Raw genomic sequence first — 26,970 nt, 5'->3', positions numbered from 1 at the left:
ATAATGTAAATCATTTGAAGGATCCTTTCTGATGTATATTCGAGGAACTGTTAGACATTGCCAGGTAACCCACAGGTAGATCTGCACACCATAAGTTTACCCTTTGACCATCTTTGAGCTGATATGAATGAGCATCAAACAGTCATGGATGATTTGATTTACAGCTGGAATAAAACACATGCAGATCCCATGGTGCAGATTCAATGATGATGGAAAGGATCTCATAATGGGAATGGAATTATAATTGCAAGGACACAAAGCCTTCAATCCAGGTGAACCTTTTAAAGGTTGTTTTAACTCCAAATCAAACATTTATCTCCGTTTCAAGACAGACAGCATGGCGACGGTGGCGGTGGCTAGAGGGAAAAGGAGTCCGAAGATGTTCTGGCACAAGCTCTTTCCAAACCTTTAATTATCCTTTGAAGTGGGATCATTTGGCCTCATCAGCATGACGCAAGGCAAAGGAGAGACCTACGCAGACACACAAATTACCGAAGAACCATTTCACCGACAAGTATATCTCATTCTCACCAAATGTCTCTTTCATACTCATGTCAATAATCAACAAGATCATATTATTACTACCATTCATTTAAACTACAGAAACAATGAGCCTTGGATTTGATACCTCCCCTGCATTATGACGTATGAGTCTAGTATAAGCGTTAACCACACTAGCACTCGTACTCTTCCTGATCTATACCCGCTGCAATTGCCCAATGAGCCTTCACGGATGGTATCTCAATGGTAGAGTACATGAGATCGTTGTTCTCGAATGGAGCTTATCTGTAAGCAAACTGTGTGCTCGTGAGAGAGTGTGTGAGAGAGTGTGTGAGTCCGCACGCAGAACTACTCCAATATAGATAGTTCGTTCTCAGATCTACTCCAATGTGGATCGCTCATTCTCAGATCTACTCTAATATAGATCGTTCATTATCAGATCTACTCCAATATAGATCACTCATTCTCAGATCAACTCCAATATAGATCGCTCCTTCTCAGATCTACTGCAATATAGATCGCTCATTCTCAGATCTACTCCAATATAGATCACTCATTCTCAGATCTACTCCAATGTAGATCGCTCATTCTCAGATCTACTCCAATATAGATCGCTCATTCTCAGATCTACTCCAATATAGATTGCTCTTTTTCAGATCTACTGCAATATAGATCACTCATTCTCAGATCTACTCTGATATAGATCGCTCATTCTCAGATCTACTCCAATATAGATCGCTCATTTTCAGATCTACTGCAATATAGATCGCTCATTCTCAGATCTACTCCAATATATATCGCTCATTCTCAGATCTACTGCAATGTAGATCGCTCATTCTCATCTATTCCAATTTGATCGCTCGTTCTCAAATCTACTCCAATACAGATCGCACCTTCTCAGATCTACTCCAATATAGATCGCTCATTCTCAGATCTACTCCAATATAGATCGCTCATTTTCAGATCTACTGCAATATATATCCCTCATTCTCAGATCTACTGCAATGTAGATCGCTCATTCTCATCTATTCCAATTTGATCGCTCGTTCTCAGATCTACTCCAATATAGATTGCTCATTTTCAGATCCACTGCAATATAGATCGCTCATTCTCAGATCTACTCCAATATAGATCACTCATTCTCAAATCTACTGCTATATAGATCGCTCATTCTCAGATTGACTCCAATATAGATCGTTCATTCTCAGATATACTGCAATGTAGAACGCTCATTCTCATCTATTCCAATACAGATCGTGCCTTCTCAGATCTACTCCAATATAGATTGCTCATTTTCAGATCTACTGCAATATAGATCGCTCATTCTCATCTATTCCAATATCGATTGCTCGTTCTCAGATCTACTCCAATATTGATCACGACTTCTCAGATCTACTCCAATATTAATCACGCATTCTCAGATCTACTCCAATAACGATCGCTCATTTTCAGATCTACTGCAATATAGTTCGCTCATTCTCAGACCTACTGCCATGTAGATCGTTCATTCTCATATGTATTCCTATATAGATCACTCATTCTCAGATCTACTCCAATATAGATCGCTCATTCTCAGATCAACTCCAATATAGATCGCTCATTTTCAGATCTACTGTAATATAGATCGCTCATTCTCAGATCTACTCCAATATAGATCGCTCATTCCCAGATCTACTGCATTGTAGATCGCTCATTCTCAGATCTACTCCAATATAGATCGTTCATTCTCAGATATAACGCCGGTTATATACCTCGGGGAGACCGTTGTAATCAGTCCGTGTAGTGAACGTGAGAATAGTTTCTTCGCAGAATTTCTCTCAGGCCTTGCAGGTCATCGGTCTGTTTCAGAAATGGACATAAACAACACTTCAAACGAAAGTATAACGAAGTGCAAACATTCCGATGAGGTGTTAATAGAACGAAGGGCAAGGGATAGAGAAAGGAAGAGAAGGGCCCGATCAAGTGAAACACCAGAACAAGCCCAGCGACGCACGTCACAACACAGACGGCACATGGCAGAGGTACGTGCGACCGAGACCCCGGAACAAAGAAGGAGACGTCAGGAACAAAACAAGCACCACATGGCGGAGGTACGTGCGACCGAGACCCTCGAACAAAGCGGCCGACGTCGGGAACAACACAGACAGCACATGGCCGAGGTACGTGGCGGTGCTCCCGATTCCCCCGAAGAAGCCACGAGTCGTCGGACACAAAACAAGCACCACATGGCGGAGGTATGTACTGCTGAGACCCCTCCCTTGCACGCACACAAAGGGTCTCCATTCCAACCAACGGGTTACTATGGCAACCTCCTCACCTGTCTATCTCATCTGTGCGTCTGCGTGTCCACGTTTGTCAATAATAATGTTTATTCGGTTAACTTTTACTAAACAAGAACCATTATCACTGTGCTTTCCATCATGTGTATGAACGTGGGAATTTGTTGGATGACTTATTACTCTGACACGTTGCCGAAGGAAGCTGTTCGAATGGTGCAGCGAGTATGTGCGCAATGCTTCTCAGATCTACTGTAATCTACATAGCCCATGGAGGCCTTGTTGATATCCTCGCTCGTCACCTAAGGGACAGAGAGATTATTGTAATTGGTCTGTGTTAGTGAGTGTCGACACGCAGATTTACTTTAAATTTCGTGCTTATTCTCAGATCTACTCGAATCTATATACACCGGCATGGCTCTGCGTTGTTTATTGCGGTGTTGTATTGTTTGTTGGTATTACCTCCATTAATAAAGGTGGACGGAGGTTATGTCATCACGTCCGTCAGTCTGTGAACAGGATATCTCAAAATTGTGGATGGATTTGGACGAAACTTGGTGGACAGGCAGGGTGTATGACAAGGACGAAATGTTTAGATTTTGGTGATCTGGTTCCGAGATTTTTAAAAAGTGATTTTTTACCATTGAGTGATAGGGCAAAAAACTATACATGTATATGTATGCATGTATATATATATATATATATATATATATATATATATATATATATATATAATATAACTGTGAGAAATAGTAGAAACTCCACAGTACGAGCAGGGCGTCTCATTTGCATTGAATAAATAATCGGGAGATTAAATCAGACGCGGACGTAGCTTCAGGACTTCGATCTTTAATTCGACAAGCTTTCGACCAACAAAGGTCTTCTTCTGAGTCGGCTTCCGTTGAACTTGGGGCCGACTCAGAAGAAGACCTTTGTTGGTCGAAAGCTTGTCGAATTAAAGATCGAAGTCCTGAAGCTACGTCTGCGTCTGATTTAATCTCCCGATTATATGTATATATATATATATATATATATATATGTTGTTACGGTTCTCCGCCACCCTTCTTCCCCTTACCAAGGGGGGATTAATCCCCTTGTCCTTTCTGGGCTTGACGGAACCGAGAGACTTGAAACGCTTCTTCCGGGCAAAACGCAAGGTAGGGTTTCGGGACCAAGTCTCACTCGTACCCAAATCCCTGCGCCGCCACGGAAGCGAGGAAGCAAGCCTCGCACGAGCCACGTGTGATTTGGGTACGCCGAGCGGATTGAGTACCACATGGTCCATGCAGTCTTAGTAGTGGAACCCGATTTGAGCGGTTTTATTCGTACCACACTTAGTCAATGAGGAAATCACGAGGACGATCGAATGGAAAAGGAAGAACACAGGTTTAATTATTATTCCCAGACGTATGTACAATGATCGGGACGGAGAGACACAGAGCAGCACTTAGTCAGTCTTATCTTACCCCCCAGACTCGGGCCCGTCACACTCACACAGGGAATTGCAGATGGGGAGATGTTCCAGCCAAACGCGTCGACGTGGTCGTCCAGGAACAGCCCCATCCGGCTCTCCACGGTCCCAGCACGTCCCGCGAAGATGGCAGCAGGCGGTGGAAGGAACCTCGTAGCGCGTCTCCCGAACAAAAGCAGCCGATGAGGTAGAACGGCAAATACGCGTCTCTCAGCGTGGCTGGCGGTTACACAGCCGTTATCACTCGCGTGACTCAATGCACTGTACGCGGCTCGGCCTCCAGCTCAACTGAGCATCACTTTATAATCGCGCGTATTCCAGTTCATGCGCATCTTTCTTCACCCGCATATCTCTCAAAGTTCTTTGACGCTCTGAACTCCTGTTCGTCAACGATTCCTCCTGGTTGGTCAGTGCGCGCGAGTCCTTTATTCAACGAGTGTCCTCCCATGCTAGTCCTTCAGTCCTCTCGCGCTAGTCCTCTCGTGCTAGTCCTTGATGCTCTTACTCCTTGCGAGTCAACCAGTCCTCCCGCGCTAGTCCTCCTGGGGGATTTGCGCGATGAGTTATATAGATATGCCCCAAACCTTCTCGAACCCCCTCGAACCTTCCAACCACGCCCTGTGACGCAGTGCTGCCGCTACACCCTCTGAGCCCTGGTTGGCGGCTCGTGCTTACCATCAGCTCCTCTGCCGCCCCTCATTCGGCTCCGCCCGGACCCTCCTAGGCCTGCCTCGTGTTAATTCGCCCAAAATGAACCAAAGTCAGCGCAAAGGGGCATGAGGCTAGGGAGGCGGGATAGTCAGTAGAAGTAGGACCTATTCTCCTGACTCTACTCAATGCAGAACTAACATAGGAAAAGGACTAAGCTCACAAATACTAAGAAATAACTATACTATCGCGAGGCTACATGTTGCTTGTGTGACTAACTATGAGGGGGAAATTTTAACCTTTATTATACTGACTGTACAAAACTCAAAACCGCAACACTACCCCTCTCACTCGTCAGACTCGTCCCCGAGTCTAACCTACAAAAATTGGAACGACCGGTTTTGAGAAAGATCTGGGACTAACTTTTATGTTTACATGTGACATATAGATGTGGTTCCCTCTAACATTTACTCTAACCCGTGTATGCGACAGTTTTAAAACACTAAATATGTCCCACCTACTGCGTTGAGTAGCTACTCTAACAGAATCACGCCCACAATTAACCGAATCCGGAATTGTTTTCAAACTAAACATAGAGCCGGTGGGCAGCATTTTATATACAAGCACAAAACCTACTCCTTATTTACAGTTCTATGACCCAGGACCTGTCCTTTTTGAAAGAGAAGACTGGAGGGGAGAGAAAGCACAGCAAAGTACACAAACACACTCAAAAATCACATTTTTGCTGCTTGCTTCTTGCATCTTGCTGCTTGCATCTTCTGTGTGCACATATCAAACCGGCAAGCCCCCGGACCGGCATACAGGCCATTCCTGCTCTTCAGGGCTAAATAAACTTACAAATCTTCTCGTCCCTAGCACACAATAATAAAAATACACAAAAACTGTGTTTATTGTATTTTGCCAGCAGGGCCAACCCTATGTGGTCCGATTGCGTGACATTGATGCCACTCAAAACAAGTGGTCCGAAGATGCAAGGTGAGTTTGCAGCAAGGTGCTACACAGGTGAGGTGTAAGGCCACAAAACCTGTGGTCCATAAGTGTAATGTGCAGCAAAGTGTTTGTGGCAGCAAGTGCTGCACAGGTGCAGCAAAGTTATAACAAATGATATGGCAGCAAAGTGCTGCGCAGTTCAGCTGCACAGATGTAGCAAAGTGCAGCAGGGATGCTGCACAGGTCGATGGTGCTGCACAGTTCCACCTCCAAAATGGTCCTGGGGTGGGGGGAGAGACAAAGCACGACCAGCAAAGCGGAAAGGGCACAAAGGTACACAGAAATACAAGGTAATGCAGCATGAGGGGCGCGGAAGAGCGAGCAGAGCAAGCACGTCCCTAACCGTCCGTACCCCCATCGTCGGCTTACATTACCCCAGCCCTTCCTGGTATTTACAAATTCGTCTCTAAGTCTTGTCGCCCATATCCCCCTCTAATACCAAATTCGTCTCCAAATCCCTTCCAGGATCGAAGGAATGGAACAAACACAATGTCTCATTACGTCTTGATGCGTCTTACACTTACTCAAATAGTTCACTTGGCCTTGGTGTGGAGCTCTGTCCTCCTTGGTGAATGGCTGTGGACGGCGCGAAGGGGATTTCTCTCATCCTAACTACTCTACTGACATTTACTTTTAAACTACCCGGGGTCTTACCCTGCCAATCGGCCATCTTTAAACTATGTGGTTCTAAAAACCGAATTCCCATTGTCCACCTGGTGCCTTCCAAAATTTGGGTCTCACTCCCACTGAATTTTCATACTGTGCCCTTGCACAATTTCGGGGCTGGGTCGTGTGGCTCCACTAGCATGTCCAACCACCTGCGCACCTCCGCCACTGAAGTCGCCACCCGAGCTTACCTGCTCCTGCGACTACCTAAACTGGGGAAGGCCCCTCCTGGCTCTTTACCCCTCTGATGCCCTCCTTGGCATTGGGCTACCCGGGTCCTTCTCTTGGATCCTCGGGCCCCACCGAACAACTCACAAATACTCTAACTGACTCCCAGAGCCTACCTGCGGCCTCACCTGGCCGACAAACTACCAGAGGCGGAGTGCCCCAATAACCATACGCACCAATGAAATCACACACCCAGCCATTTCACTGACTCATGCACCCTCCAAAGCACAACTTTGCCACTACTCGCACCACAGGTGTCAATATCCAAACAATTTACCTGAGCCCCTCTACCTGACTTTACACTACCCCCCCCCCCCCGGGCTTTCGCGAATGGGTTCCATCTCCCCCCATTCACTCCTTCGCACCATGCATTCCACACCTTCTATTTCACACCAAGCATTCCACACCATTTATTCGCACACACCATTTATTTCGCACACCACTTTTCTCGCACACCAAATATCTTGCACACCTTTTGTGCTTGCACACTTCCAACACAATTCCATTTGTTCTCCATACACAATCCCTCAAACACACAGCATCATCTAGCTCACTGGTTTTCCCCTAAAACTCGTGCTTCCCCGTCTTCCCATTACACGAAGCACTCCCTTCGTCATTAACATCCATCTAATCTCTCTATGTCCCCACTATATAGTACAATGCCACTACTTAAATCTTTTGTCCTCTACTGTCATCTAATTTCCCTAACAATTATCCTCGCCCTCCCTCGGCTAGCTTTGGTGCCCCATGGAGGTAACCATTGTTGGCCCCCCCCATGTGCATGTCACTGCCATCCCCATAATCGAATCCTCATGGGCCCCGGATGAGGAATGGTAAACTACCATTCCCCCACGCAGGGTACAATATTTCCATCAGCTCGCTATGCTTGAGCCTCTTCATGCGGAAATATATCGCGATTACGGCTTGACCTCGAGAGGCCGAGCGATCCGTGCGGGTGGTTGGTCTACTGTAGGTTGGGTCCGTCCGGCATTTTTGATCCAGGGGAGGAGGCATGGAGGGGCCGAGGTTCAGAGCTCAATCTCTACGCGGGGCCTCGCGGTCCCACGCACAATGGCCCAACTGCCCACGTTCGGTGCACCGCACCTGCCAGGGGGCGCGGCTCCGAACTCTCCTACCTCCCCTTGAACCTCGCCATTCGCCTTTGCCGCCACGGCACGGCACCAACCATACAGGGCGGGGGCAGGCACGAATCGTGCACGTCGGTCCTTGTGACACGGCCGTGGCATCGATCCCCGCCGGTCCCTGCCGCACACCACTCACCGAGGGCTCACATCAGCTATCCGTCGCGCTAAACGCTACCCCGGTCGGTGTCGATGCTTGAGCCACGTTCTCACCACACCTAGCGACCCACTCCGCACTCACACACCGCGGCGCCCCCATACACTCCATACATTCTGTTACAGCACTCTCCTGTGCACACTCTTCTCTTACACACTCAGGTGCACACCACCCAAGCGCACTCACGCCCCTCACACACTTCATTACACACTTTTCCTCCACACACTCCTTTACCGCACACTTTTCTGTTACACACTCCGTAACACAATCGGCCATCGCACACTCGTGCACACCCTGCCGCACACTCTTCAGTTACGTACACCGTAAGGTCCACGGGTGTGCACTCTCCTTGTACACACCCAATAACATGCTCTGGTGTGCACTCCTTCACACACTCTCCTGTAACACACTCTCCTGTTACACACTCTTCCCGCACACAGTCCGGTGTGCATTCTCCCTCACACTCTGTAACACACTCTTCTCCGACACACTCCGGCGCACACTTTTCTCGCTCACGCGCACCATTCGCCCATGTACACTGCACAATGGACCTTCCACGACCGCCCGGGTTTCGTCCATGTCCGAAGTGCGCCAAAACCCTTTTCGCGCAAAAAACACATTCGCGCCATTATATCTCACCTTGGGGACCTTCTTCTCCGCCAGCAGCACCTGCAAACTTTTCGTTTTGTCAGCAAGCACGACATCACGATGCGAACACGAACTTTGTGTGCAATCCATTTCTTCCCTCGATTTAATTTCTGATTCTGCCGTCTCTTCGGCCCCAATTGTTTCTTCTATTTCAACTATTTCCGCGACGACCGCCGGCGCGCATGAAATTTCCTCGTCCAATTCGGCGGCCGGCGGCTTTTCTACACCCCGTGTCGCGATCTCTATACTCCCGGTCAATTTGGCTGTGTTCTGCTCTAGCTCACTCCCCATGCGTTCCTCACACCGCGTCACCTCGTCGTATTCCAATGCGACCTCCTCACCCAACCTGTGCCCAATGTCCTTCCCCGCCTTTTTCATATCTCTCTTTGATGCCACCCTAAATTTTTCCAATTCCCGGGTGGATTTGTCCCCCATTTCTTTCAATTTATTCTCCTGGATGTCCATTTTCCCATTCATTTTATTCATGTTATCATTTAGTGTTACGTGCTCCTCCCCAAACCCCGGTCACGGTGTACCTCCGAGCCCCGAGAGGAGTCACGGCAGAAAGATGTGTTATTCTGTATGTCAAAGATCAATGGTGAAACCACACCAATTGTTACCAACAAACAAGTATTGTATTAAGATCACACAAGAATAACAGTACAACAACAATAGTAATCAATTGTACAACCAATATATATTTCCTATGATGGTACCATCAGCTTTGTACAATATAACTCACCGTGCTCCAAGTGAGCGAAAAGAAGAACATTCCCATTTTCTCTATTCCGGCATCAAGCCAAAGTCGATCCGCTCCAGTGATCATCAGAACGATGTCTAATCGAGACCAGAATTCTGTTCGGATGACAGTCACAGTCACGCTGCCAAAGCTGCGCAATGGCGCCCTCAAGGCGACTTGAAAATCACACCCTCGGGTATGGACATTCCACGGCTCCCAATCGGCGAACTGCAGATTTCCCACTCAAAAGCCACGTTACACACACACACACACACACACACACACACACACACACACACACACCAGATTAACGTCTGAATGCGGTGAAAATGATCGAAGCGAGGTGAAAAACCTTGAGCGAAGCGCAAATCCTACGCGAGGCAAAAATGGCCGACGGCCCGTTCTCGTGGCGCAACGGCACTCCGATGATTCTCTTCGGAATCAACCGCAAAACCCGCCACGCAGGTCTATCTGTCACAGCGACAACCACTCTGTCGCAGGAATCCCTTTCCCAGGAAACCCAAAGTTCACTCGTGACTCTTGCTCGCCAACGTTCGCTCCGGACCGCAAAGCAACTATGCTTCTTGTCCGACCCCACTCGCTCCGCCTTCTTTTCTTCTTCTTCATCGTCGTCCGGTTCCCGATCCGGTTTCCTGTTTCTTTTAACTCTAACTTTTTCACCTTTTGAAAACAGTTCCTAAACAATAAACCTTTTGAAAACAATAATAGTACATGGAATCAAAAATGTTTACAGTGGATGAAAACCACCACAACGGAAGTGACGAATCCGTAACAGAACTGAGAATGATTGCATCAGCTCCCCTTAATTTATAGTCTAAAAGCAGAGTGTTGTTCTATAACATTCCTTGCTGTACATTCAATTGACCACATTTGTATTGCATTCAGATTTTATGCACACATCTTGGAATAATTGCATAACATTATAAAGAATCTGAGGAATGTCAAAAGCATGTGCATTATCACAAACATTGGCCTCAATTCTGAGAATTGGTATGGGGTATGAATAATTTTGGACAGGCATAAAAACAAAAACTATTAACATTGATTGTTATGCCAATAATATTGAGCCAAAATATAATGTGGATTTGTTCATGCCAACTAAATATCCTTGCCTGAAGTGAAAGTTCCACCACTTTGGCTTGTAAGTATGAGATAAATGCAAAAATCTCAGATTTTTCATAGGGTATGAATAATTTTGGGCTTAACTGTATATATAGAAACATAACATATATATGTCATGATTTACACCAATCATAATACAAACAATTATTTTGCACAAATTTATTTGTAGTGTTTGTGATATTACATTTTTATAAGCAATTTAGGTTGAAGATTTAGTTCGAAAAAATATATATAAATTCAAAAAAGAACCTCTCAACACATACATACGGGGGAGGGGTAGGTGCAGACTGGAAGTTTGGGACGATTACACCTCACCACCATGCAATTCAAAACACCTCACCACCACGCAATTCAAAACACCTCACCACCACGTCATTTTATACACCTCACCACCACGAAATGCAAAACACCTCACCACCACGAAATTCAAAACACATCACCACCACGTAATTCAAAACACCTCATCACCACATAATTAAAAACACCTCACCACCACGTAATTATAAATACCTGACCACCACACAATTCAAAACACCTCACCACCATGTAATTCAAAACATCTCACCACCACGCAATTCAAAACACCTCACCACCACGTAATTTTATACACCTCACCACCATGAAATGCAAAACACCTCACCACCACGAAATTCAAAACACCTCATCACCACGAAATGCAAAACACCTCACCACCACGCAATTCAAAACACCTCACCACCACGTAATTTAAAACACCTCACCACCATGAAATGCAAAACACCTCACCACCACGAAATTCAAAACACCTCACCACCACATAATTTAAAACACCTCACCACCATGAAATGCAAAACACCTCACCACCACGAAATTCAAAACACCTCACCACCACATAATTTAAAACACCTCACCACCACGAAATTCAAAACACCTCACCACCACCAAATTCAAAACACCCCACCACCACGAAATTCAACAAAACCTCACCACCACTAAATTCAAAACACCTCACCACCACATAATAAAAAAACCTCACACCAAGTAATTTGAAAACACCTCACCACCATGTAATTTAAAACACCTCACCACCAAGTAATTTAAAACACCTCACCACCACCAAATTCAAAAAACCTCACCACCACGAAATTCAAAACACCTCACCACCATGGAATTCAAAAAACCTCACCACCACGAAATTCAAAACACCTCACCACCACATAATTCAAAACACCTCACCACCACAGAATTCAAAACATCTCACCACCACAAAATTCAAAACACCTCACGACCACGAAATTCAAAACACCTCACCACCACGTTATTAAAAACACTTCACAACCACGGAAACAGAAGTTTGAGGAAGTAGTTCAGTGACAACACAGACACTGCCCAGATATGTGGACATATAGATAGATGACTGACTGTACCTGAGTTGCTGTTTTGTCATAGTTTACACCAATCATAATACATACAATTATTTGCAGAATGTATTTGTAATATACGTGATATTACATTTTAGAAATCATTGTAGTTGAAGATTTGTCGGGAAGAAAATTTATATTTAAAAAAAAATTCTAAGAATTTTTTTTTCATGTATTTCAAAAACAATACCCTTAGGACATACACACAGGAGAGATAGATGTATACCAGACGTTTGGTACGATATCACAAAAGTTTGAGGGAGTAGTTCAGTGACAAGACAAGACAGACACTGCACAGATATATAAATAGGAGGTGTGTGTGTGTGTGTGTGTGTGTGTGTGGTCTCTGTCATACAGGTTAAAGTATAGCAATAGCTCCCGTGTCCATTCCTCTACATGCAATAAGTGTGCAAGCTCTTCCATGAATCATGACACTGTAAATACTGTATTGGAGAAAGGAACTTTACCAGCAATCTAACAAGTAATTCGGTTGAGGGATTGTCAAAAGTGGAAACATAATAGACTAGAGAGTTCACAGAACACCTTACCCCACGCAGCCTTGAAAAGGACATATGACAAGGGTCTTTTTAACTCTTGCTTTACGTTTCTGAGCACGAGGCAAGGTGTTCTCGATATTCCCCAACGCTGAGAGCATGAGCGGCAAATATGATTGGTGGAGATGGCATAAAATGGCGTAATATTTTGTCCAAGTACATACTGATAAACATGAGGTTTTTGAAAATGCCAACATGGTGATTTGTGTTCTAGTGTTCAAGTATATAAATTCAATTGAAATAAAATAAAAGTTTTGAAGGTTGTAAAAAACAAACTTTTTTTGGAAGTTTACTGCCATTGACGCACCGTCTTTTACACCACCTTATTTAATATGTTACATTAGTTCTTCGTGCCCGTTGTTTGTGTCCTTTATGACGTCCCTAAAATATCGGGTTTCTTGTTTGGAATGATTTTCAACTCTGACTTCCAGACAGGCAGACATAGTAAACAAATTACTTTACTCCTCTAAACTGCAGATTTGTGTTCCGATTTGTGTTCTACAGAGTTCAAAATACAAAATTCAATTGAAAATAAACTGTGGTTCCTCAATCGTAGACAGAGACAGACAGAGTGAACCAACTTATTGTTCACCCTGGTTTGCGCTTCCTCTTCTTCATCTTTCGTATGCAACACAGGACTGCAGGTAGCATTATTCGCTGAGGTTGCGGTTGTGCCTCTGATGCAGTGCCCCCCCTCCCCCCAAACTAGCCCCCCTAACTGTTAAGCCAACACCAGGCTTCTGCTTTCGGTTCCCCCAACACTTCTTCCAAAACCCTCTGCACCCCCTTACCACGCCACCTAAAAGTCATCCCACTGTCCGCATGGTCAATCTTCATTTTGAGGTGTACAAGACTCTTTCCTGACATCTAACACCAGTTGTCATGAGAAACCTTCGTGAATGTTTTGAATCCCGATGTTGTCCATTCCAAGTACCTTCAACCACCAGCGCAGTAGCGCATCCCTCCTGGAGTAGTCGATGGAGCATAGAGAATTCTTCGGGTTATGTAATGGCAAAATGGTCTTCAAAGCAAACACCTCAACGTTGCCTGAAGACCACCCCCTTCCTTGTCCTGCTGTAGCTGCATGTTCCAATGCGTAATCCCTTCAAACGATAACTATAATTTGGCCATGTTATGACGTCCGTCTCTCCATGGCGCCGATGCGGGCACAGCACCGAGCATTTACAGCATGGGGAGTGCGGAAGATGTTCGTGCACAACAGGCACTTGTTAGTGAGGGCAATGTGTACTGGCAGTGACAGCACAGTTTCTGCCATGTTTCCTGCTGCTCACTTTTTCCAACTACTTCTCCATTTACTGTACTGCACCTCCTCTTTCATAGAGGCATCCCTATGCCCTTTGCAACCTAATACTATTCCTGACGTTTTCCCACCCCTCCCTCATCTCCATATCGCCTAATTGGCTTTGATAACCCTCACGGCTCACACCTCTGTCTCTCCTCCCCACCACTATCCCTCTGTTCCCACCATATTGTCGCATTTCACAAACGTGCAGTAACCGTTTGGAAGGAGTGAGTGGAGGAGAGAATTCGAGTCGAAGGGAGGAGGAATGGGGGGAAGGAGAACCCAGCGGTTGTTAGGTAGAGGTTGCATCAATGTGTGACTCTAAAATCACTTAATTACCTTCCATAATTATGGCTGGTTGGTCGGGGCAGGTGGGAGCACGTCATGCCACATCACCAGCACCATGACCTCATCATTTGCTGCACACATTGCTCGACACCTTCCCGCTCTCTCTCTCTCCCCATGTTCTCCCAGTCCTTCAAACTCTCTGATCGTAAATAGATCACTGCATGATGATCTTGTGCGCACCACGACCATCGACTTACTGATAGGAGTGGACCTTGTACACGCACAGTCAGTGCATGACCATAAAGATCCAAAGATTGTCCTGTGTCATAAATCAGAAGAATGTTTTTTATTTATTAACCTTACCTCCTCATTCCCACACTCCTCCTCATTTCGTTCCCACCCTTCACATGATTCCCACCCTCCTCATTTCCATGCTTCTCATTCCCACCCTCCACCTCATTCCTATCCTCCTCATTTAATTCCCAGCCTCCACCTCATTCACCATCCTCCTTTTCATTCCCACCATCCGCGTCATCATCACCAGCCTCCTCATTCTCACCCTTAACATAATTCCCACCCTCCACCTCATTCCAACTTGCTCCTCATTTCCACCCACCACCTCATTCCTACCCTCCTCATTTCATTCCCAGCCTCCACCTCATTCACCACCCTCCTTTACATTCCCACCATCCACGTCATTTTCACCTGCCTCCTCATTCTCACCCTCCACATAATTCTCACCCTCCACCTCATTCCCACCGTCCACCTCATTCCCACCGTCCACATTATTATCATCCTCTTCATAACCAGCCTCCTCATTCTCACCCTTCACATAATTCTCACCCTCCACCTCATTCCCACCCTCCACCTCATTCCCACCATCCACATTATTATCATCCTCTTCATAACCAGCCTCCTCATTCTCACCCTTCACATAATTCTCACCCTCCACATAATTCTCACCCTCCACCTCATTCCCACCGTCCACCTCATTCCCACCGTCCACATTATTATCATCCTCTTCATAACCAGCCTCCTCATTCTCACCCTCCACATAATTCTCACCCTCCACCTCATTCCCACCCTCCACCTCATTCCCACCATCCACATTATTATCATCCTCTTCATAACCAGCCTCCTCATTCTCACCCTTCACATAATTCTCACCCTCCACCTCATTCCCACCCTCCACCTCATTCCCACCGTCCACATTATTATCATCCTCTTCATCACCATCCTCCACCTCATTCCAACCTACTTCCTCATTCCCACAGTCCACATCATTATCAACCTCTTCATTTCCACTCTCCATCTCATTTCTACCCTCCTCATCTTCTTATTCCCATCCTCCTCTCATTCTCACCCTCCACATCAATTTTCCCCTCCTCCTCCCCTTAACCTTCCATACCTGTCCCATCACTAATATTCTCTTCCATTAATTTCCTTTATTTTTATTCTCATTCTATTTCAGCATCTTCATTTATTTAATCCGTAATCTGTTTTTTTCCCTCCTTTCCCCATTTCCTTCTTCTCCCTCCCTTTGTTTATTTAATTTTATTCTCGGTGGTGTCGAAGCCGAAGTGCGTGGTCTAACGAGCAAATGAAACAATTAGATATTTAAGGTTCAATTCAAATCCGTTAATTATATAAAACGTTTATGTAAATGTATAATATCTACAATAAAATGTTATGATTGTGTTAAAGTAACACCTTTTGTGTCAGGTGGCAGATTTAATAATCACCATTTGCATCTTGTACAAACTAGCAAAATTAATCTGATTTCATCCTGGGGTGATCATGTCAATGCCATCTATTTATTACGTACGCAAATATTGCAGAATCTTTGACCCCGTCATGCGTATGTAGTAAATAAATGGCTCCAATGCCAAAGAATCGACTAATCTTTCCCCCTCTCCTTTTTCCAATGATTTTCCTTTTCCTTTGATCCTTCCCATTATAGTTTTGTAGTTGGAATGACAGCACAACAATGTTATAGATTTTTTTTTCCTCACTCACACTCTTCCTAACTTACCTTTCCAAGCGATCACCCCTGTACTCTGTTCACATAAAGACGTGGATCCATGTACAGTATGAGGATGCAGAGGAGTAAAAAGATTTTCCCCTTTAAAAAGTTTAACAAAAATTAATTAATCATCTTCCAATCGAATCAGGAAACTGACCCAGCGCCGGAAATACCTGACATTGGTTCTATAGAAAAAGAAATAAACAGAATGACCAGCATGGGTACCGGTACTATGGCAGGACCAACATGGGTACCGAAGGATGCTGAACATGGATACCGTACTGAAGGACGACGGACAATGAACATTTGTACCAAGTTTGCCTTCATAGTCAGAAAAAAAACTTTTACTCCATCTTGTACACCTTAATTAGTCTCACCCTAACTTTACGAATGTTCCACATGTACAAACATCACATTATGTTGAAAAACATGACGAATTTAAGATTTTGTCTGAAGACAAAGGTGAAGTTGCAATGTTTCACCTTGGGTGTACTTCATGTGGTGCATTCACTTGGAAACTCTTGTGATGGGAAAACAAGGGCGCAACTTGTGTCTTGGACCACGAACGTTTCTCTTTTTACAAAATGGCAGCAGGTGTTGTGAAGTCCGCTCGGAGTTGGCCAACTGAACCACATGACTACAAATTTACTTGTTTAATGTTCACTCACCTTGCGCTTGTTTGTTCAAAACGACATTTCCTTTTTGCAAGGTATACGTCTTTCTGTTCATTTTCTTTACGCAAGGTACCCGTCTTTCTGTTCATTTTCTTTATACAAGGTACCCGTCTTTCTGTTCATTTTCTTTATACAAGGTACCCGTCTTTCTGTTCATTTTCTTTATACAAGGTACCCGTCTTTCTGTTCATTTTCTTTATACAAGGTACCCGTCTTTCTGTTCATTTCCTTTATACAAGGTACCCGTCTTTCTGTTCATTTTCTTTATACAAGGTACCCGTCTTTCTGTTCATTTTCTTTATACAAGGTACCCGTCTTTCTGTTCATTTCCTTTACGCAAGATACCCGTCTTCTGTTCATTTTCTTTATACAAGGTACCCGTCTTTCTGTTCATTTTCTTTATACAAGGTACCCGTCTTTCTGTTCATTTTCTTTATACAAGGTACCCGTCTTTCTGTTCATTTTCTTTATACAAGGTACCCGTCTTTCTGTTCATTTTCTTTATACAAGATACCCGTCTTTCTGTTCATTTTCTTTATACAAGGTATACGTCTTTCTGTTCATTTTCTTTACGCAAGGTACCCGTCTTGCTGTTCATTTTCTTTATACAAGGTACCCGTCTTGCTGTTTATTTTCTTTATACAAGGTACCCGTCTTGCTGTTCATTTTCTTTATACAAGGTACCCGTCTTTCTGTTCATTTTCTTTATACAAGGTACCCGTCTTTCTGTTCATTTTCTTTATACAAGGTACCCGTCTTTCTGTTCATTTTCTTTACGCAAGATACCCGTCTTTCTGTTCATTTTCTTTATACAAGGTACCCCTCTTGCTGTTCATTTTCTTTATACAAGGTACCCGTCTTGCTGTTCATTTTCTTTATACAAGGTACCCGTCTTGCTGTTCATTTTCTTTATACAAGGTACCCGTCTTTCTGTTCATTTTCTTTATACAAGGTACCCGTCTTTCTGTTCATTTTCTTTATACAAGGTACCCGTCTTGCTGTTCATTTTCTTTATACAAGGTACCCGTCTTGCTGTTCATTTTCTTTATACAAGGTACCCGTCTTTCTGTTCATTTTCTTTATACAAGGTACCCGTCTTTCTGTTCATTTTCTTTATACAAGGTACCCGTCTTGCTGTTCATTTTCTTTATACAAGGTACCCGTCTTTCTGTTCATTTTCTTTATACAAGGTACCCGTCTTTCTGTTCATTTTCTTTATACAAGATACCCGTCTTGCTGTTCATTTTCTTTATACAAGGTACCCGTCTTTCTGTTCATTTTCTTTATACAAGGTACCCGTCTTTCTGTTCATTTTCTTTATACAAGGTACCCGTCTTTCTGTTCATTTTCTTTATACAAGGTACCCGTCTTTCTGTTCATTTTCTTTATACAAGGTACCCGTCTTTCTGTTCATTTTCTTTATACAAGGTACCCGTCTTTCTGTTCATTTTCTTTATACAAGGTACCCGTCTTTCTGTTCATTTTCTTTATACAAGGTACCCCTCTTTCTGTTCATTTTCTTTATACAAGGTACCCGTCTTGCTGTTCATTTTCTTTATACAAGGTACCCGTCTTGCTGTTCATTTTCTTTATACAAGGTACCCGTCTTTCTGTTCATTTTCTTTATACAAGGTACCAGTCTTTCTGTTCATTTTCTTTATACAAGGTACCCGTCTTTCTGTTCATTTTCTTTACGCAAGGTACCCGTCTTGCTGTTCATTTTCTTTATACAAGGTACCCGTCTTTCTGTTCATTTTCTTTATACAAGGTACACGTCTTTCTGTTCATTTTCTTTATACAAGGTACCCGTCTTTCTGTTCATTTTCTTTATACAAGGTACCCGTCTTTCTGTTCATTTTCTTTATACAATATACCCGTCTTGCTGTTCATTTTCTTTATACAAGGTACCCGTCTTTCTGTTCATTTTCTTTATACAAGGTACCCGTCTTGCTGTTCATTTTCTTTATACAAGGTACCCGTCTTGCTGTTCATTTTCTTTATACAAGGTACCCGTCTTTCTGTTCATTTTCTTTATACAAGGTACCCGTCTTGCTGTTCATTTTCTTTATACAAGGTACCCGTCTTGCTGTTCATTTTCTTTATACAAGGTACCCGTCTTGCTGTTCATTTTCTTTATACAAGGTACCCCTCTTGCTGTTCATTTTCTTTATACAAGGTACCCGTCTTGCTGTTCATTTTCTTTATACAAGGTACCCCTCTTGCTGTTCATTTTCTTTATACAAGGTACCCCTCTTGCTGTTCATTTTCTTTATACAAGGTACCCGTCTTGCTGTTCATTTTCTTTATACAAGGTACCCCTCTTGCTGTTCATTTTCTTTACACAAGGTACCCCTCTTGCTGTTCATTTTCTTTATACAAGGTACCCGTCTTGCTGTTCATTTTCTTTATACAAGGTACCCGTCTTGCTGTTCATTTTCTTTATACAAGGTACCCGTCTTTCTGTTCATTTTCTTTATACAAGGTACCCGTCTTGCTGTTCATTTTCTTTATACAAGATACCCGTCTTGCTGTTCATTTTCTTTATGCAAGGTACCCGTCTTTCTGTTCATTTTCTTTATACTAGGGCATTGCCCGTACTATATCTATATCTAAAATTATATCCCCCCCCTCTATTTACATGAAATGGTTTGGTCCAAAGCGAACGGCTTGCGAGTACAGTGACAATCCCCCCCCCTCTATTTACATGCAATGGTTTGGTCCAAAGCGAACGGCTTCCGGAGTTTGGTAAAGAAATCGCCATCGCGTGCACAAACGCGCAGGAAAGCGAATGAATCGCAAATTCGGTTTTATTAGTTTTAAAACATAGTTTAACGCCAACATAGTTTGCAAACGTGAAATAAATGAATACGCTCTCAAATGTGCCATCCGAGGCAGAGTGTGTCCTCCACGTTCGGCACACGCGATCGTTCGCTGCTCTCTGATTGGTTGAATCGTTTTTTGGACATAGCTCGGTAAGTAATTGTCCGATTAATATGAAACCTTGAAAAGGCACATCCTCGGGTCCCCAGCAATATACCTGGCAAGTTAAAAGTATATCGGACCCGTGGTTGTCGAGAAACAGCGGTCACAGACAAACAGACGTACAGACGTACAGACGTACAAACGTACAAACGTACAAACAGAGATTACTGGAATTATAGATAGACAAGGTACCCGTCTTTCTGTTCATTTTCTTTATACAAGGTACCCGTCTTTCTGTTCATTTTCTTTATACAAGGTACCCGTCTTTCTGTTCATTTTCTTTATACAAGGTACCCATCTTGCTGTTCATTTTCTTTATACAAGGTACCCCTCTTGCTGTCCATTTTCTTTATACAAGGTACCGGTCTTGCTGTTCATTTATTTTACACAAGGTACCCCTCTTGCTGTCCATTTTCTTTATGCAAGGTACCTGTCTTGCTGTTCATTTTCTTTATACAAGGTACCCCTCTTGCTGTTCATTTTCTTTATACAAGGTACCCCTCTTGCTGTTCATTTTCTTTATACAAGGTACCCCTCTTGCTGTCCATTTTCTTTATACAAGGTACCGGTCTTGCTGTTCATTTATTTTACACAAGGTACCCCTCTTGCTGTCCATTTTCTTTATGCAAGGTACCTGTCTTGCTGTTCATTTTCTTTATACAAGGTACCCCTCTTGCTGTTCATTTTCTTTATACAAGGTACTCGTCTTGCTGTTCATTTATTTTATACAAGGTACCCGTCTTGCTGTTCATTTATTTTATACAAGGTACCCGTCTTGCTGTTCATTTATTTTATACAAGGTACCTGTCTTGCTGTCCATTTATTTTATACAAGGTACCCCTCTTGCTGTCCATTTTCTTTATACAAGGTACCCGTCTTGCTGTTCATTTATTTTATACAAGGTACCCCTCTTGCTGTCCATTTTCTTTCTACAAGGTACCTGTCTTGCTGTTCATTTATTTTATACAAGGTACCCGTCTTGCTGTTCATTTATTTTATACAAGGTACCCGTCTTGCTGTTCATTTATTTTATACAAGGTACCTGTCTTGCTGTCCATTTCCTTTATACAAGGTACCCGTCTTGCTGTTCATTTATTTTATACTCTATTTCTTAAAAAGACTTTCCATGGGTAGGCGCTCCTTTGTTGAAAGTTATGTCAACCTCTCAAGAAGTTGCAGAGAAGATGAATTTAAAAGCGAATAAAGGTGAAAAAGTGAGGGTGGAAGGAAAAAAGGTGAAGGCCTCGGCCAAAGTTGCACAACATGGTGAAGGATAGATGTGGATGCCCATTACTAGTTATTATATAATCTTTGATCCTCTCCTCACTCTATATAGCCAACCCTTTCTGTTTTCCTTGAGCAGGTGACCGAAGTACTATAACTTACCAGATGCAGTTCTCTGCTTACAATTAATCAAGATTTCATATTGTTTTCTGAGATGTAAAAAATAAAAAATCCATCAGGCTTGACATATTGTTCTGTTTGAGCGTTTTATACTTGGAGATGAGCTTTCGACGTGGTCACTTAACACTGGACGAGATGTTTGCCATTTTGGAAACATCCTGGACCTCACACAAGAGCTTGTGGTCATTTTCCTCCATGTATGTTGCACTTTTACCATGATCGAGTACATTGCTATGTTTTCAACAATTGTTAATGAGGGCCCTTTTTACACTAGGCTGGTATAATGTCAAAAAACCCAAAGTGCATGGTTTGTGCTACCTTCATTCCTTCATCCTCCTTTAATCCCGCTTGCAGGTTCGCTTCTCCATGCGTCCAATCCCACTCTTTTCTCCAGTCATTCAAAGTAGCATTTCAAGCCGACCATTACTCTTTCCTATTCTTTCTCATTTTGTACATCTTATCATCACAATTCAATCTTTTATTTTTCATTTGTTCTCACATTAGGACTTCAGGTAGCCTTTTTGAGCTTTTGTGCCTCAGAGGCAGAAGTATGTTGGATATTATAGTATTATTTCCTTTATTGATCTCTGGAATGAATCCCATGAACCTTCCCACATGTCTATTCATCTCAGTTATCTGTGTTATTCTACGCCATTACCAACATGTAGGTTAAAATGTGGGGTTATTCATTCACAACCATTTATTCGGTTCCGAAGAGGAAGTTGGTCTGCCTTTGACCACACTCGGATCCCACCATTAGCGCTTTGTACCAAGTTTTCACAGATACCAGGCGTTCATATTGCGCCATTCCCTTTCCAAGCAAATGGAAGTTCAGCGGTGGATTGTGGTCTGTTGACTCTGGCCTTCAGGCAGTGTTTCAAGATGTACCCCCATAATAGAGTGGTTAGGTTTGATTTAAGTTGGGTACTGGCCCAAGCACGACACATTTTCAATGTTCTTGTCCTCCAATGGATTCGTAATATATGGCGGTTTGACAATGTGCATTGTCATGTTAGTAAACATGAGGACGCTGATTGTCTTATTCCATCGATGCCGGTAGCGTATTTTTTTCAAAATGTCACAATACGCCTTCAAAGCATTTTGAAGTGTCACAAAATCTGCATAAGCTTGGGAGTTTATTTGAAGCTTGATGTGCTGTCCAAAACATTCAGTAATACAGTGCTGTATATTGTTCTGTCGTTTCACCTTCTTATCCATTTCCCTTTCATATTAATCTGTTGGCCTTTACAGTGTTCCACATTTCACCCTTTCCAGCAAACTGTTCCACATATAACTACTCTCCAAGTTGAAAAGTGTATTTGTTTATTACTGTTTTTTGTGTACAATGTTGATGCTCATGGATGAGCTAGAACGCAGAGTAACAAAATTTAACTGTAATCAAATTTAACCATGATCAAATTTTGGCATAATCAATTTTAATTGTAATCAAATTTTACCATAAGTGAATTTCATCGTAATCAAATTTAACCAAAATCAAGTGTTACCATAATCAAATTTAACCATAATCAAATTTAACCAAAATCAAGGGTAACCATAATCAAATTTAACCATAATCAAATTTAACCATAATCAAGTGTAACCATAATCAAATTTAACCATAATCAAATTTAACCATAATCAAATTCAACCATCATCAAATTGAACCATCATCAAATTGAACCTTTCACACATTTAACCACAAACAAATTTAACCATAAACAAATTTAACCAAAATTAAATTTAACCACAAACAAATTTAACCAAAATTAAATTGAACCATAATCAAATTTAACCAAAATCAAATTTTACCATAATCAAATTTAGCCAAAATCAAATTTAACCACAAACAAATTTAACCATAAACAAATTTAACCATAATCAAATTTAGCCATAATCAAATTTAGCCATAATCAAATATAGCCATAATCAAATTTAACCAAAATTAAATTGAACCATAATCAAATTTAGCCATAATCAAATTTAGCCATAATCAAATTTAACCAAAATTAAATTGAACCATAATCAAATTTAACCATAATCAAATTTAGCCATAATCAAATTTAGCCGAAATTAAATTGAACCATAATCAAATTTTGCCGTAATCAAATTTTGCCACAATCAAATTTAGCCATAATCAAATTTAACCATAATCAAATTTTGCCATAATCAAATTTTGCCATGATCAAATTTAGCCATAATCAAATTTAGCCATAATCAAATTTAGCCATAATCAAATTTAGCCATAATCAAATTTAGCCATAATCATATTGAACCAAAATCAAGTGTTACCAAAATCAAATTTGACCATAATCAAATTGAACCATAATCAAATTTAGCCATAATCAAATTTAGCCATAATCAAATTTAGCCATAATCAAATTTAGCCATAATCAAATTTAACCAAAATTAAATTGAACCATAATCAAATTTAGCCATAATCAAATTTAGCCATAATCAAATTTAGCCATAATCAAATTTAACCACAAACAAATTTAACCATAAACAAATTTAACCATAATCAAATTTAGCCATAATCAAATTTAGCCATAATCAAATTTAACCAAAATTTAATTGGACCATAATCAAATTTAGCCATAATCAAATTTAACCACAAACAAATTTAACCATAAACAAATTTAGCCATAATCAAATTTAACCAAAATTTAATTGGACCATAATCAAATTTAGCCATAATCAAATTTAGCCATAATCAAATTTAGCCATAATCAAATTTAACCAAAATTTAATTGAACCATAATCAAATTTAACCATAATCAAATTTAGCCATAATCAAATTTAGCCAAAATTTAATTGAACCATAATCAAATTTAGCCATAATCAAATTTAGCCATAATCAAATTTAGCCAGAAACAAATTTAACCATAATCAAATTTTGCCATAATCAAATTTAGCCATAATCAAATTTAACCAAAATTAAATTGAACCATAATCAAATTTAGCCATAATCAAATTTAGCCATCATCAAATTTAACCAAAATTAAATTGAACCATAATCAAATTTTGCCATAATCAAATTTTGCCATAATCAAATTTAGCCATAATCAAATTTAGCCATGATCAAATTTAGCCATAATCAAATTTAGCCATAATCAAATTTCGCCATAATCAAATTTAGTCATAATCAAATTTAACCAAAATTAAATTGAACCATAATCAAATTTAGCCATAATCAAATTTAGCCATAATCAAATTTAACCATAATAAAATTTAGCCATAATCAAATGTAGCCATAATCAAATTTAACCAAAATTAAATTGAACCATAATCAAATTTAGCCATAATCAAATTTAGCCATAATCAAATTTAGCCATAATCAAATTTAACCAAAATCAAATTCAACCATAATTTAATTTAACCATAATCAAATTTAACCAAAATCAAGTGTTACCATAATAAAATTTAGCCATAATCACATTAACCATAATCAAATGTTACCATAATCAAATTTAACCATAATCAAATTGAACCAAAATCAAGTGTTGCCATAATCAAATTGAACCACCATCAAATTGAACCATAATCAAATTGGACCATAATCAAATTGAACCATAAACACATTTAACCACAAACAAATTTAACCATAAACAAATTTAACCAAAATTAAATTTAACCATAAACAAATTTAACCAAAATTAAATTGAACCTTAATCAAATTTAACCATAATCAAATTGAACCATAATCAAATTGAACCATAATCAAATTTAACCAAAATCAAATTTAACCATAATCAAATTTTACCATAAAATGAAATTTTACCATAAACTAATTTAATCATCATCAGATTTAACCACAATCAAATTTAACCAAAATCAAATTTAACCAAAACTAAATTTAACCATAATCAAATTTAACCATAATCAAATTTAACCAAAATCAAATTTAACCAAAATCAAATTTAACCATCATCAAATTGAACCATCATCAAATTGAACCATCATCAAATTGAACCATAATCAAATTGAACCTTTAACACATTTAACCACAAACAAATTTAACCATAAACAAATTTAACCAAAATTAAATTTAACCACAAACAAATTTAACCAAAATTAAATTGAACCATAATCAAATTTAACCATAATCAAATTGAACCATAATCAAATTTAACCAAAATCAAATTTTACCATAATCAAATTTTACCATAAAATGAAATTTTACCATAAACTAATTTAACCATCATCAGATTTAACCACAATCAAATTTACCAATAATTAATCAAATTTAACAATAATCAAATCGAATTTTACCACAATCAAATTTAACCATAATAAATTTTACCATAACACTGCCTAATTTTTTAACTTATCGTTGATTTTGTTCCTTGAATGTGGATTGTATTCAAGTTAGCCTGCCCATTCCTGAGGGTGTTTTGTCTGCACCAATATCTACTCTGTATTGTATTCTACATACTGTATTCAAATACAAATACTTCCGGGAGTAGGTGCCGGTGCCCGGGGACGGAGTTCGCTGTCTAAACATGGTAGCGCTAGGCCAGTGGGACCGCCGGGACCCACGTGCACTCACAAGTTGTTCTGCGCGTGGGCGGCAGTATCAGACCGGGGCGCCCAAACGCTCCCCGGCTAAAGTTCATCCTGAAAGCGCCCACATTGTGCGGACAAACCCCACCAAGTCGAGGGCCACGTGGTCAGGAGAACCTCGTCCCTTCTGGTCACACTTTGCCTATCGGCCGGCCTCGAAGACCGAAATTGTGTCGGTTACCGATCCTTCGGGTTCGGAACTATGCCACCCTAATTATCCCAATACAAACTATATTCTATCAAACAAATACAAAACAAATATATATATTCTATATAATTCTATCAAATTTATCAAATAGTTTGATATATTCAAACTTTGATATTTCTTTTGATATTTTGATATTTTTTAAATATTTTGATATTTTGATATTTGATATATTCAAATATATATAAATTTGATATATTTGATATATATAAATAGTTTGAAATATTTGATATAGATATATTCTATCAAACAAAACAAATACAAACTATCCCAATACAAACTGTATTCTACATAAGGCTCTGCCTTATTAAATGCTCGGTTTTGTTTTGTTTTGAAATTCCGAACTTATAATTTCTGATTTTTTCCCCTTGTTAAATTTGCTTTGAATCCCCGCAAGAGTCGAATAATATGATTCTATTTCCATAAAAAAAAAAAAAATAACCACCTTTAGAGGCCATTTTTCCCCGCAAAGCGGGGGTTGGCCTTTTTCGGGAACCGTGGTTGTTGTTGTTTTTTTTCGGTCCCCTTTTTGAAGCAATGTTTTACGGCCGGATGCCCTTCCTGACGCCAACCCTTTTTGCCGCCTTTAACGACAAACAGGGAAATATTTCCATGCAGTATTAAATATTTTATTTCACTTAAGCAGGCCCACAAATAGTATTTTGCTTCAAACGAAATAAATTACATCGATCCTGAACCTCATACGTGTTTAAGGATGCACTGTAATTCCAAATTCATTCCAGGAAACGTACTTAATATAACAAATAAAACATGATTGGTAAATTGAATGAGATGACACAAGATGAATGAACATGTAGGATTAATTATTTATATATACTTTTTTTAAAAAAGTACCACACCTCTCTACAGATTTTTTTTCAGTTTTGCAGAAGCAGTTTCTTGGCAAGGGTTATTACTGGGTGGTTTGCCATTGCCTTCCCAGCGTT

General features: G+C 40.9%; 2 long non-coding RNA genes across 3 annotated transcripts in view; both read right to left on the bottom strand.

The window, feature by feature from the left end:
- The window catches only part of LOC144893994 (uncharacterized), a 49,261-nt gene extending 34,819 nt beyond the window's left edge, over window positions 1-14,442 (bottom strand). Inside the window, exon 1 of one of the 2 annotated variants that reach the window (XR_013624674.1) lies at window positions 14,227-14,442. This is a non-coding gene — a long non-coding RNA (uncharacterized LOC144893994). Of the gene's footprint in view, window positions 1-9,490; window positions 9,779-14,226 lie in introns of those variants that run through there. The other variant, XR_013624676.1, reaches the window with a different exon arrangement.
- On the bottom strand, window positions 14-2,830 carry LOC137434205 (uncharacterized). Its single transcript, XR_010985818.2, has 2 exons — window positions 2,253-2,830; window positions 14-471 (listed from the first exon to the last, which is right to left on the bottom strand). It is a non-coding gene; the product is annotated as an uncharacterized LOC137434205 (long non-coding RNA).
- Window positions 14,443-26,970: the final 12,528 nt, after the last annotated feature.

Source organism: Myxine glutinosa, chromosome 10 (assembly GCF_964187855.1).
Source record: "Myxine glutinosa chromosome 10, kmMyxGlut1.1, whole genome shotgun sequence".
In the NCBI taxonomy this organism is placed as follows: Eukaryota; Metazoa; Chordata; class Myxini; order Myxiniformes; family Myxinidae; genus Myxine; species Myxine glutinosa.
Note: the sequence above shows the minus strand (reverse complement) of the source record. Positions and strands in the feature narration are given on the sequence as shown.